At 47.0% G+C, this 12,890-nt stretch overlaps 1 protein-coding gene across 4 annotated transcripts in view; it reads left to right on the top strand.

The window, feature by feature from the left end:
* Nucleotides 1-506: 506 nt before the first annotated feature.
* The window catches only part of CAP2 (cyclase associated actin cytoskeleton regulatory protein 2), a 104,008-nt gene continuing 91,624 nt past the window's right edge, over nt 507-12,890 (top strand). For 3 of the 4 annotated variants that reach the window (XM_090039234.1, XM_090039232.1, XM_090039235.1), the window contains exon 1: nt 507-635. The gene's annotated coding sequence lies outside the window, so the exon portion shown is untranslated. The remainder of the gene's footprint in view (nt 636-12,890) is intronic. The other variant, XM_090039237.1, reaches the window with a different exon arrangement.

Here is a 12,890-nt window from a genome sequence, read left to right as displayed (position 1 = left end):
AGGGAAGTTAATTCCTTTATATGACACAGATGTGCTGGTGGTACCTCAGGCTGCCTCATTCTCTAGTGGCGGAGCGCAATCTGTAAGAGTGTGGGAGCCGCTGGACTAGGTGACCCCTGGAAGTCCCCTCCAGCCCCACTTCTCCATGATTTCTGATATCTCCCTCCCAAACCCTTGCTCCTCCCAAGCCTGCTGGCTTTGGGGAGCAGGGAAGGGGGGAAGGATAAGCCCTGCCTGCCTTCCCCCCCCCAGCTCCAAGCCCCTTGGCAGGCTGCACTAGCCTCGCCTTCCCCTGTCACACACCGCGCGGCGAGGCATCGCCCTGCTCTCCCGTCTGCCTCTCCATTGTCACACTCCACCCCTTCCTGCTGCCGGTCTCCATCTCTCCCCTCCTGGACCTGTCTTTATTTGGAGCTGCTGGAAGCGGCCGGGCATCGCCGTGTCCCTGGGGGAGCCTGGAAAGGGAGTGACAGCGGCTCGCCCGGAGCAGGAGCAGGAGGAGGAGGAGGAGGAAGGGAAGGAGGGAGCAGGCGGGGGAGGAGGAGGAGGAGGCGCGGGGCGGGCGGGCTGGCAGGGGAAGCCGCTGCCCAGCCACGGACCGTCGGAGCGAGAGCGGCTGCCGGGTGCCCTCACAGGTAAGGCGGGGCGGGGCGGGGCGGGGCACCCCGGGGTGCAGGGGCGCTGCCCCCGGCCGCTGCTCGCCCCTGCCTCGGGCGAGGAAGGCGGCGCGAGCCCGGCCGGCTCGGGGCAGAGGCTGCACGGATCTGGGTCATCCCTCCCCCTCCCCCTGCTGCCTGCTGTGTTGGGGGATGGGGCCTGGCCTGCTGCTGAGGCCCGGCTCTCGCACGGCCTGTGCCGCAGCTGGAGGCAGCCCTGCCCCCGCAGGGTCCCGTCCCCGCCCCGCCCTGCCCGGCAATCCCCTGGGGAGAGGGGAGGCTGGGGTGCTGGGTAGGTTGGTTTGGGGTCTCCCCCTTGCTTCCCCATCACCACCTTTCCCCCCTGGCAGCTGGTGTTTCTAAAAGCTTAGCAGGCACATCTCTGGGTGCATTGGTTTGGCTTCCCCCCACCCACTTCCCCATCACCACCTCCCCCTCCTAGCATCCCCCGTTTCTGAAAGCTTAGCAGGCACATCTCTGGGTGTGTTGGTTTGGGGTCCTCTCCCCTGCTTCCCCATCACCATTGCTCCCTCTGTCAGCCCATGTTTCTAAGAGCTTAGCAGGCACACCTCCGGGCTGGTGGCTGGCTCCCATTGTGAGGTGATGCTGCACTGATTAGGATATCGGCAAGGGTTGTCTTCTTTCCTTCAGCCACTATTAACATCTGGTGGCCACCAGGCTGGGCCGAGGCAACTCCTACAGCCAGGAGCCTGCAGGGGAGGTGACAGGGGATTGAGGTTGGTGGTTAGCTGATAGATGCAGCTGTGTCAGAAGCCAGGTGTTAAAAACAGATGTAAAAAAAAGAAGGAAGGGCACATAACAGAGAGAGGGCACTGCTTGCAGGGGTGTCGCAAAGCCAGGGGAAAGTATTTTTAGAGGGCAGAAGGGGAAGAGAATCGAGAAACACGAAGCTCCGGTGTCGCACATGGAAATAGATTTGACATTTTAAAGGAATACTCCCACAGAGATTCACGTGGCACAATAGCCAAGGAACGTTTGCATGGAAAGAAAATAACACAGCTTTGGCTTTGACAAGTGTGAATCCACATTCTCTCTCTGTCGTAGAGGGCTTATATCAAGATTGGCTCCCATTTCATCACAGTCGCTACACATACATACATTTTAAACAAAGAAACCTGAAAAATATGACTCCCTTTAGTTCCATGATATCCATATGCCTTACTAATGCAGTGTAGGCCCTATTTATGGAAAAAAATATCCTGATCTTGGAACAAAGGTATTAAGGTAATCAGTTTTTATATAATGGTGAAAACTCAGTTAAAAAAAATGCTGCAGGGCATCAGACAAAAGTGGCATTGATTCATCGGGTACCATGCTTCACTGTTCTATGAAATCATCATCAGGAAAGCATTCATATTTCAGAGTGAGTGAGGAATTTTAAGAAGCATATTGTAAATAGGGTGATTGGATAAAAATCTCATAAAAATGCACTGCTATATAAAAGCTGTATTTATTGCGCAAGTAACTGATAGGTTGGCAAAATGAATACTTTTTACATATTACTTTTTATACAACCACACTATAGCAGGGTTTTTTCATTGCTTACGGCCTATAGAACAGTAACTTTCCCAGTAAACTTAAAAAAAAAGGGTGTCCCAAAATGTAGTACACTACAGGGTTGTTAAATAAAAACTTGAATGGGAGGAAAGGAAGGGGAATCTTTCAGCAGCTTGTATGTGTACAGGAAAGAAAGCTGTGTAAAACAATATGACAATTTAGATCTTGACTATAACAAAATGTTACATGGTCCTCAGAATTTTTCTATGATTCATCAGCCCTCTCCCCCTCAAGTAAATACTGCTCAGATTTAGAAGGTGGCCAGGCACGACTCCAAGTGTAATGAATAAAAGATGTTTTCTCAATTAAATAAAATTGAAAAAGGATGTGCATTATTTACTATTACATGAGGGGTAATATATCATCCCATTTGCTCATCCTTTACAAGATTATGGCTTTTAGTTCAATAAAAATAAATATCACTAAGAATATTCATTCATTTTGAGTGACCTTGGTATACTAAGATCTTATATTAATTTTAGTAAAAATTGTTTATTGATCTGTGCTCATCTGATCTCCTAATCCAAATGCATATCTTCATAATAACCTCTGCTTACAAGAATAAAGTGAACATCCAATCATAACCCAAACTAAGATGGAAAAGGAACACTAAAAGTAGTGATAGGCTAAGCCCACAAAAGCCCACAACAATAGCCGTGTCCAATGACTTAGCAGACATGACACCCTAGCCAATGTTGTAATGCCAGCAAGGCCTTGTAGTGTAGACTGAGCCGCAGAGTTTTTCTGTTAACATAGCTGTAACACCTCTGAATATGAAAGATCAAGTCAAATAAAGCCTAGCTACATCTGGAGGAGGTGGGTTGCTGACATAACTGAGTTAGTTAGGGACATGACTTTTTTTTCATACTCCTAGTCAACATAGCTATAATAGCATAGACCAGGGGTCGGCAGTGTTTTCAGGCAGAGTGACAAAAACACTGGGAACCTGGACTTGTAAGATGTTGGCATGCCAGGTTTGGGTGGCAGGGGAGCTGAGAAGGGCCCAATTCTTGTAGCAGAGCAGCCTGAGCCAGTTCTTCACCACCCATCCTAAGGCACACACATGGCAAGCAAAATACTTTTGCACGCCACACTCAGATATGCATGGTGGGCATTGCCTACCCCTGGCATAGACCCTGGCTTCACCTTTGCTTGCATCAGTGCCTCCTGTCTCCAGTGTAGCTTGACATGCTAACTTGCAATGGCACTTGGAAAACTCCGAACTCCAGCATCTTGATTCAGAGCAGGTTCCATTGTTGGTTAGTATGCATGCAGGAAAGTGACTTACTCTTGCAAGATACTGAGCCAGTTCTAGTTAGTAGTTTTCAACATGTCATGGGCTCACCCTCTTGTGGGGGTGGAATGGTGGGGGTGGGAATGGTTATTTGTCATAAACATAAGAACTTTTAAGGGTCTGGGTCTATGAACTAGTTAAGACAAATAATCAGCCAAGTACATACAGAGCGTGTGTACACGTTTATTAACGCACGTAGTTACCAAGGTTAACTAAGTACTAAATTAATGTGCAATAACTTGTGCTGCTGCACAGTAGTGCCAGTGCATGGGTTTTTAGTGATACTTATTCCACAGTAGCCAAATACTACTGCGCAGTAGCATATTAGCAGTTTTTGCCTGGCATGCTACTGCGCAGTGTTATTAGGCAACTATGCAGTAAGCATCTCATGTAGATGTACCCACACTCTTTTTCCCTCCTCCCCAAGAAAGCAAGTTCTGGTCCTGTTATAGTTCTATTCTGTTAGATTTTTGTACCGTGGTTCTATTAATGCAATTATATATTTATCCATTGCTTTTCTAAAGCAAGACAGTGATTCAACAGATTTCACATGTAACCACTAATACTTACAGAAAAAGAAATATTTAATCATATAAAGATTTTATTCCTACTAGAGCAGCCATTTTGGGAAAAGAATAACTGAACAGGTAATCAAGATAAACAAGACTTAAGATTAATCTCCGTTGCAGATTTTCTGGCCAACATCTATTTCTAATTAAAACACTTTGAGTAAAATCTTAGCCAAATCTCCTTTCTGGCTGGCAGCAAAACCCTCCCTTCTTTTGCTGGATCAAATAAACTTTCTGCCACTGTCAGGCAACTGGCAAATCACATGTAAACACTCCCACACCTTCTGCTGGCTGTATCCAGCTGCTCGGCAGCTGGTGCCTTCCCAGGGTGCATTGTGCACACTGACAGTATAGCTGCTCTATGGAGCCATGTGGAACTGCCAGAAACACATAGATGGGTCCAGGTAGAAATGTCACACTCAGAAATTTTGGCAAAAATGCACAGAAAAGACCCAGATCAGGATGACCAATAGTATCCAACAACTATGATCATACTACCTCTCAGCTCTTATAAGACTGGATTGAGTTGTAATTAACGTTAAGACCTCCAACTAAGAACCAGAACTAAGAAGCAATAAGTAGTGTTGGTGAGTTAACAGGTGGTACTCTCAGCTGAGCCAGTACTGAACTTCTACCCTAGCATAGTGTTTGAAGGATTGTGCTATCAGCTGTGTTGTGCTTGAATTGTGGTATGAACTAAGGGCCTGATTTACAGGGAGTGGGTAACTATCACAGTATTTTTTGTAAATTCATGCTTGAATGTGAAATTTGTAAGGTGGGTACCAGCCTTTTTGCCAGGCACACTGTAAGCCTTGCATTTTCTTTAAGGGCTGTTTTGATTCCCTCCTCTGACTTGATCTCCTGCTCTGCTTTGTGCTCCCTGTGCTGTCCCCCCATCTGATCTGCTACTCTGCATTTTGCTCCCTGTCCTATCTGCCACTGTGCTGCCTGTCCGTCCCTGAGCTGTCACACACACAGGCTGCCCTTACCGCTTGTGGCACGTGGCACAGGTTGGCTACCTCTGATGTAGTTTATACTTCCAGTGGTTCTCTGTGCACCTCTATTATTACAAGTGCTAGTCAGTAAAACTGCCCTAGCCATATTTTTACAGAAATGAAACAAGTCTTGTCACTTTGATCCAGATGCTATTATTTCACCTTAATTTGCAGAAAACTCCCACCTTATTCAAAGTCAGGATAATAAGGGCAAGGCATATAGGAGCACTGTACTGGTTCATGCTATCATACACAAAACCTTCCCTTCCTTTCTTCTCAGGAGTATGTTCCTTTCCCCACCTTCCCATTCTCCCCTCCACTTTTCACTGTCCTTAACTGAGTTGGGGCAGGGGAGAAGGGGGGAGTCCAGAGATGCTCTTGCCCCTGCTCCACCTGGGCTGCATATGAATCCAGGCTTAGCTAGAGACTACAGTGGATGCAGAGAGTGGGTTCACTTCCTGCACACATGCTGCTGGGCTGGCAGGGAACACCTGAAGGGACTGGGCAGGGAGGAGGGACCTACCTGCTGCTGCCCCTGGCTGAGTCTAGCTCTGTGCACAGCCTGGCTGGAGCAGGCAGAAGCAGCTGTGGAACTCTGCCCCCTCACCCTCCTGCCCACTAGGCAGCCTGAGACAGCAATAGCAGTGGGTGAGAGAGGGTGGTAGGGAAGGGGGAGGATATGCTGCTGTACATAGAGAAGAAGGGAGAGGGACATTGTTATTTGCTTCAGCAACTCAAAAAAGTCCCCAGATGCTTCTCCTAACAGTAGGATCAACTGGGGGGAAGGGGGTGCTTCAGCACTTCTGCACCCAGCTCTGGATCCACCCCTAGCTCTGTCTTATTACATGTGGTTGCTTCACTTGAGTAACACCAATGTCTATGACCTCAGGCAGAATATTTTTCCAAGTTTAGCAAGGATGTTTGCTTATATACAGTAATTGGACTTGTGGCATGTAATTAAGTGGCTTGCAAGGCTTGTGGAATGTTTGATTACATGAAAAGCACTATGCTAACACCCGGCAAATGAGGTGCCTAGGAACTGTGTATCTACTGATGGGAGAGGTACTTAAAATCTTACACTTCATTGGTCACAAAGAGAAGAAAATAAAACATGACAAAAGCAGGTGATAGAACTCTGAGCACGGTGACATAAAACGCAGCATGAGAGATTAGAAGGAAACTGGGTTGCCTTGGTTATTTAAGTCAATCATGCTTATGCAGACTGATAAGCAACAGTAGTTTCTTATTTTATTACTCTTACATAAGAACTTGTCTTCCTGATCAGAATCAATAACATATTAACAATTATTCAACTATAGATAGGAATGATTTTTGAGATTTCACATATATGCAATTGGGAAATTAAGGTATATATTAACAGCAACTGACACATGTACACACAAATAAACACTGCACCACTAAAATATTTCAAGGAGCTCAGCACACTGAGCATAGATTTTTCTGAGACACTGCCTGACATGCATTATTGCTTGCTTCTTAAATAGGAGGCAAATTTGGGATACGATAAATAAGTATAAGATACACTTGCAGCCTTACCCTCCATTTTGCCAGGATGTATGCCTTTTTTTCCAAATGAAAGAGCTCACAGTATTTTTAAAATGCCCCATTCCTCACCCAATGTTTATTTTTGTAAGCTTAAGTCTGTTAGAAAAAGGAAAAAAGAACAAACAAAAGGAAAATCCCAAAGCACATGCAGTAACTTGGTTTGCAGGGCTAAATTTGGTTACCAACTTGACTAAGCTAAGAAAAGAAACAGCTTGAATTTAAACAGAAGGAGAAAGAGAATAAGAAGTCCAGCAATTCCACAGAGGTTTCTGGCCACATAGCATCCCCAAAGAGCAAATTTCATGGGGGAAGGGGGAAAAAAAGCCTTTTTGGACATTGTTTTAGTATGTCATTCATGATATGAATATTAGTATTTCAATAAAAATGTAGTATTTTATTGAAAAGGGCACATTTTCATTAGTAGCACATAAGTTTTTATAGCATATCTTTTCATCAATGTAGAAACCAATGCACCTTTATTAGCTGTACTATAGAAGAACCAGTCAAAATAAGTAAGTTAACAGTTTGTTAGTTGCAAATTTTGACCAAAGGAGTGGGGGAGGGTGGAATGGTACAAACCCATGCACATTTTGCTTTTTCCATATTAGCAAATAAGCTTGCCAAAGTTTTGACAAGAAGAATTAAATTTCTATAAAAGTATAAGAGTATTTTAAATATAGCACAATTTTCTATTAATTTCTTCTCTATAGGCAAGAGCAGCTTTCTAATAGAACCTGCAGCAAGGAGGAAAAGCCCACCAAAGGCTTGGTTTGAATACAAATTCTAGATAAGGCTTTATTGCAGAAGTCCTGATATAATGCAGATTGACATCAATACCCTAAATCTTTTTGAGGTGATAAACCTAAACAGTTTCAGCTGCACTTAATTAGCAGCAGCTAGTAATGCTTCTTAGACTGACTTTGCTTTCCAGCTGGGAATTAACTCTTAGGGCCAGAGACCATTGGCTAGCCAAAGAGGGCTTTATTCTGTTAGCATAAGTAGTATGGTGAGCATCAGCAATTTTGCATTTCTCAGTAAGGAATGCTGGAAGACCTGTAACAATATGAAGGTGGTTGCAGTCCAACCATATTGCGAAGTAATTGCTTCATTGTACTTCCAGCTCACCACATTGGCTGCGTTTTCATGGCAATTAATAAGTCATTGGGTGTTTTTCCAATTTGAGAAGACTTTCAGGAACATGTAACAATGTTTCCCCTGCCATTAAAATGTGCCATATATAAATATATTAATTGTTTGATGAAACCGGTTGTCCTGAAATAGGTTGCTGTATGCTACCGGCAATCTCTAATAAAGCCAGTTGCAAATGTGAGATGCTATCTTTCTCCAATTCTGGAGGTACTTTTTTGTATATTTTGTAGCTCAGTAACATTGGAGCCTCTGAGAAAGAAAGTGGAAATGTATGGGCTACTATATAATTTGAGGACTGTAACTGAGATTTTTAATAAGCAGTGCAAGGGAATAATGGCTAGATCTCATAAAGCATATAGGTGTCTCATTGGTGTCCTGGCTGCCAAGTGGAGTCCAGAACCCCTGAGCTAGGTGAGTAGGCTCTATCTAGCAGTGCCTCAGAAGGGTGATTTAACATACTCTGAATGGGGAGCTGCTTAGTGCTAGCTGAAAGCAAGTGCTAAGCACAGCAGTTTGAAAGCCTGCGTCTCTCAGGAGCTTTGACATCCAATTTTGGGTTGCAGGAAGGGACCTCCATCCACTCCGAATGCAGAGCCTGAGATCCTCTTCTGAAGGAAAGCTCCTATAATCTTTCTTTTAAAGAACTGAGCAGAAATCTGCCTCTTTAATAACATGATGAGTGGTTGGTTGGAGACTGAATGGGGCTTATTCTGTTGAAGCTGGTCAAGTTACAACAGTTACAAACTAGCCTGTTACAAACTAGTCAGAGGGGACCAGCAGGCATTGGGGGAGTCCCTGCTCCCCTGTGCACTACCAGGAGTGCCTAGAAATAGCGGTCACAAGCTGGCAGAGGGTAGATTCAGACTAAACATCAGGAGACGCTACTTCACTGTCAGGGCGGCTAGGATCTGGAACCAACTTCCAAGGGAAGTGGTGCTGGCTCCTACCCTGGGGGTCTTTAAGACAAGGCTAGACAATCACCTTGCTGGGGTCGTTTGACGCCAATACTCTTTTCCGCCATGGCGGGGTGTCGGACTTGATGATCTGCTCAGGTCCCTTCTGACCCTACAAACTATGAAACTATGAAGTTATGTGGTGGGCGGAAGGCAACAGAAAGCCTGGCTCTTGCCCATGGTTAGGACAGTCCTCTGGTTACAAGGGAGACGAGGGTCTGGCCTCTGCTCTCAGGCTGCCTGTGTTAAACAATGCTAAATATTGCATTAAAAAAACAGAAATACTCCTGGGAGTAGAACCCAGGTCTCTTCTATACTGGCTGTGTGCTTGACTCATTAAGCTACAGTCAAGCTCATCCTGTGTTGTCTCCTTCTAACTCCAGGAGTCTTGTGGTTCTTTTTATATGGTGGCACAGCTTCAATAGGAAGCATGGAGAGTTTCTCTCACCTTTCCACCTCCAGTCTCCTCTCTCTCCTGGAGAAACCTATAATCCAGTGGTTAGGGCACTTCTGGGAAGCAGGAGATGTTGGCCTGGACCCTGTCAGGCAGAGAAGAGTGAAATCAGTTGTGAACCTGGGCAAGTGTTCTAACTACTAGGCTATTATGTGATAGCTTTGGCACCACCATGCTCTCCTATCTTGGCTGTTTTAAAAGAAAAGCAGTAGCAACTGTAACATTTGTGAAGGGCCCAGTCTCGCAAGTATGTTCAGAACATGCCCACCAGATTGAACCCAGGTAGTGCTCGGCCTAGTTTCTGGATCTCAGTAGGGCTGAGGCAAGAATTGGGACCCCAGCTGTTCATACCAGGGGAATTCTGGCCACAGGCACAAGCAGAACTTCAGGCACCAAAGGAACTTACAGGCCTGTAGGGAAGTCTTTCCAATTTGGGCAGCTGCTGAGCGGTGTTTTATGGACTACAGTTGTGGACTTAGGTACTGAAGGTCTGCTCTAGGCACCCAAGTCCTTTTTTTAAATCTGGCTCCAAGTTCTTCATCTTCCCAATCATGATTTATTAGGTTGCACAGGTGTAACAAGAGGGCAGAACTTGGCTTGTCATATCTCAAGTGATGAGGCTATATAAGAAAGGTGTGGCTTGATTTTTCAGGTCTCAGTTTGGTTTTTGAAGGGCTGGGAGCTAGGTAAAAAACATTTGCTTTTATTCTAGTAAGTGATAAGGCAATGAGAGAACACAAAGAACAAGACACCTTATATTACTTTTTTATAGTTGTTTTCCAAAGTAGACTTACATTTTAGGAAATACCATCTGTGCTATGTCCAAAACCAAAACCTTTGCTCTTCATGTTCATTAGCTTATATATCATTCATTTTCCCTGTGGCCTCGCTGCAACTTTTTTCTACCTAAAATGAAGCAAGAAGGTTCTCTTCCTAAGTTGTGCAGAATGATGGCAGAAGCAGCACCATGTAGGTTGCCATTTCTGCATTCACTAATATGAGAGCTTCGTTAGATGAAGGATAGCAGGAAAATTTCCTTTGCAAACCTGTTTTATTTTCCTGGGTTATTGCCAACTTATACTTACAGGTACGTGTCAGGTTTGGGAGAACTCCTCCTAGGTCTGCCCACAAAATAAGTTCCACCCATTTCCCAGAGGCTGAGCCAAACTACTTGACTTTAAGTTCCATTTTTACTGGGTCTCTCTCAAGGCCACCCACTTGTGACACCAAAAGGAAACATAACTCATAGTAAATTGCCCAGATCTGTGGTCTTATAGAATTAGCGAAGTTTTGATACTAAAATTATTGTTGGTGAGTATCCGAGTTGACTTTACCATTGAATACCTTTCCAAGCCATTGTTCCAGGCTGTTTGCCCAGGCAGGTAAATGATGTCTTCATTGAAAGAGTTGTGTGTTGTTGTTTTTTTACCTTTGGTATAGGCCAGGGGCGAGCAATTATTTTGGGCGGAGGGCTGCTTACCCAGTTTTGGCAGGCTGTTGAGAGCCACATGGGTAGCCCTGCTCCTTGACAGGTGCCCCGCCCCCGGTCACCTTGGGACCAGTGTCCCAATGTCGTGGGACCAGTGTCCCAGGGCCAGCTCCGGTGGTGCCCAGAGTGGGTAAAGGCTGGCAGGGGTCTGTGGAGCTGGGCTGCACTGCACCAGCAGGGAGAGTGGGGAGCTGGCCCGGCTCCATAGAGCCCCTGCTGGCTGGGACCTGCTGGCACTGGGCCCGGGACACTGGTGCGGGCCCCATGCTCCCACTGGCTCCTGCACCTGCTCACTCCTAGTGGCCCCAGCCACACAGTACAGGCTGGGGACAGTGCACATCCCCAACCCCCTGCTCGCCAGCAGGGAAGAAGCTGGTGCTGAGTGTGAGGGAAAAGCGGCCCCTCACCCACCCCATTGCCAGTGCTCCCTGCTGCAGCCGCTCGCAGCCCATGCGGGGCTGTCCTGAGCAGGAACAGGAAGCCCCATTCGGGCTGCAAGCAGCTACAGTGTGGGGTGCCAGGCATGAGGCTTTTCCCCGCACTCAGCACCAGCATGTTGCCTGGCCCCACTGCCAGCCTGGGCCCCATGTTGGTTCCGGGCTCACCCATTGGGGCTGCACATGGCAACAGCAGCTGCAGCCCCTCCATTTGCCGCTCCAGGGAGTGTTGGCTGCTGCTGCCCACCCAGAGCTTGAGCTCTGGGCAGTGCACAGGCAGTAGTACCCGGTACAGCAAGTGGGGGGACCGCAGCTGCTGTTGCCATGCGCAGCCCCAGTGGGCGAGCCTGGAGCCACGCAGGGCCCAGGCTGGCTGCAGGACTGGGTTACAAGGTGGTGCTGAATGTGTGGGGGCAAGCGGCCCTGTGCTGCAGCCACTTGCAGCCTGCCTGGAGCTGCCTGTGCCTGTTCTGGACAGCCCTGCGTGGGCTGCAAGTGGCTGCAACAGGCAGCGCTGCCCACGGGGTGGGTGAGGGGCCACTTTCCTCCACACTGGGAAGGAGCAGGGAAGGAGCTCGGAGAAAAGCTGAGCGTGGGGGTGAAAAGTGGCCCCTCGTCTGCCCTGTCACCGGTGCTCCCTGCTGTAGCCGCTCACAGCCCACGCGGGGCTGTCCGGAGCAGGCACAGGCAATCCCCTATGGGCTGCAAGCGGTTGTAACATGGGGCGCTGGCCATGGGGTGGGCGAGGGGCTGCTTTTCACCCCACAACACTCTCAGCTTTTCTCTGGGCTACTCTTCCCCATGCTCCTTCCCTGTCCAGCATCCTTCCCTACCCACCCTGCCCTTACCTGAGTTTCTGGTTGGGGTAGCCACGTGGTCCCAGGCCAGAAGCCCCTCCTAGGGCTTTCAGCTGAGGGGGTGGGGCCGGGCAGGCCCTGCTGTTACAGGAGCCTGCTGGGCTTCCCCTGGGTCCTACTGCCATTTTTGATGGGTGTCTCTGGTGGTTTATGGGATAAAGAAAGATCCCACACAATTTACTGATTTGTTTGATGCACCTGGCTGGGGGAGTATTTGGCTGATTGCATGATTTCACAATGATTTTACACTTAATTCATACAACACAATTTTATTTTAAAATTCCTTGCTACACACATAACACTGCTTAGTTTTAAGAAATCCTTCCCAAACAATACTATAAGAATTAGTATTACAAAAACAACTACAAGTAGAAGTTAAATTGGAATCACTACTATTATTTCTCATGGTATACTTACAATCCTAGAATTCCTAGAAACCAAATCCCCAGATATACTTTTATTCTTTAGTTATGGTTTTAGGGTTGGTCTCAGCAGTGATAGGAACAAATCCCCTTAACTTTGGTCCCACTCAGGCGCTCCTAGGCTTCAGTGCGAATGGGAGTTCTTGTTCACGGAGAGGGTGGTTCAGGTGATCAGTCTGATCCGGCCTACACTTTTGATTCTTCCTTCGGTGTTCTGCAAGTGAGGTTACCTCCAAATTGGGACTGTAGGTTACAGTTTTTATTGGATGATTTGCCATCTTGGGCCCCTCCTACCCAAACCTGTCACTACTCCCAAATTTGGGCCCGGATCTTTTAACAGATTTCTGCTGGGTGGTCAGTTTGTATTCTTGCTTTTTGGAGATTTTTCACAACATCGCTGTGACCTCTAGTGCCAACCCCTTTTCAAAAGCCCCTAGGTTTCAATCTCTTGAAATGTTTGCCCAAGGGTCG

The sequence above is a fragment of the Crocodylus siamensis genome, chromosome 3, assembly GCF_052110815.1.
Source record: "Crocodylus siamensis isolate JL-2025a chromosome 3, ASM5211081v1, whole genome shotgun sequence".
Taxonomy (NCBI): domain Eukaryota; kingdom Metazoa; phylum Chordata; order Crocodylia; family Crocodylidae; genus Crocodylus; species Crocodylus siamensis.
This window is presented reverse-complemented; position numbering and strand designations above follow the sequence as displayed.